Here is a 1,752-nt window from a genome sequence, read left to right on the forward strand (position 1 = left end):
TATGTTAATTATGAAATATCGTAAGAGATATATATATATATTTCTAAGATTTTTTATAAGTATAATTTCTGATGAAATGTTATTGTATAAAATCTAAAAAATTAAAATATATTTTTTAAAAATTATGGGATGAGAAATTTCAGAATACTATATTATTATTTCAGAATTCACTTGTATAAAAAATTCTGAGAGAAGATAAACTTTTCGAATATTTCTGAGTATTTCTGAAAAATGTTCCAATTTCTATAAAAATTATGAGAAAAATTTTCCAGGGAGTTCAATTAAATTTTAAAAAAATATACGATATATTTCTTCAGCAATTATACTGCAACTTAGAAACTGCAACAACTCGGCACGCTAATTTTTTAATCCACTGTACCATTACATTCACTAATGTCTGCTCGCCCTCGAGATTCTTAAGTAAGTATATAAGCACCAGATCTTCCCTCCTCTTTAACCGGAGAAGATGCTTCGTGGAAGAGACGCGTTAAATGAGTTTCGAGAAAAGTGGGCAAGAGCGACAGTCGGCGCATCTGGAACGAAATTTCGGGATGAGAGGGAAAATTAACGTCCGTTACGGTTTTTGTACGTGAACGAATTGCTAATGCGTGGATCCGTGAGAATTATACTTACACGATCTGTGCATTTTTAATTAAACGCGTCTCTCGTTCGTTCAAACGCCCGCATTACCCGCAAATCTCAGCACTTTGCCAACGGGATGTTAAAAGGCGTATAAAAACTACGCCTTTTATGGGGCATAATGTGGGTTAATCATTATTTATGTGATACATAAAACACTCCTTTATGATAACTTTATGAAAAGTTTATGATCGAGTACACATTTTTACAACATAAAATCATTATTTATGTGATACGTACATGAAACACCCTTTTATTAGGATAACTTTGTAAAATATTTATGAGTACATATTTCAAAATATAAAGTAAAGTAAAATATAACGTTTTAATTAATTGTTACGAATTTTTGTTAATTCTTTTATTAATGTATGGTTACCCAGGTATCCATATCGAATTTTGAATGCTAAACATTTTTATATTTTTGTACTTATAATTAACTTTGCATTTATTTCCGATAACATTTTAAATATCGCGTAATGTAGATTCTAATAATACTAGTACATTGATTATTCTGCCGAAACTGAAAGTATTTTTTGCAATACTCGTTTGGTCGAAAATCAAAACACGTAAGGTCGTGCCATCTCGCGTCGCTTTTTATTTTTTACGCGTGAAGTTAACCGCGCGTGGAAAACAACGCCGCTTCCCTATTTCGCTCGCATTCACGTTTCATTCGCGGAATGTGGCGGATAAGGGTTGATGTGCCAGTGGAACGGACCGGCTCTCAGAGTAGCAACGCGATCAAATATGGTAATTAAAGCCTGTATAAAACTTGTATTTAATCATGTTTCAATATTTAACTACCGCATAACTATAGATTCGGTATTTGTACATATTATACCCATCAGACACAGCATAGAATATTTATGATAAACATTTATTATTATTCATTTTTTAAATGTTATTATATAAATATTTTATACATATTTTATAAAGCTTTATTCGAAATATTATTAAAACATGGACTAAATATTTAATGTAATAATTATAATAAATATAAATAAATATTTCTGTTAAGTATCTTTTATTTGAAATATAATGTCTTATTAAGTCTTATTAAATCCCTATTATTTACTACAAGGTTTACAATAAATATTTTATAATATTTATAATAAA

This window comes from Mycetomoellerius zeteki, unplaced genomic scaffold (genome assembly GCF_001594055.1).
Source record: "Mycetomoellerius zeteki isolate Tzet28-1 unplaced genomic scaffold, Tzet1.0 scaffold655, whole genome shotgun sequence".
NCBI lineage: Eukaryota > Metazoa > Arthropoda > Insecta > Hymenoptera > Formicidae > Mycetomoellerius > Mycetomoellerius zeteki.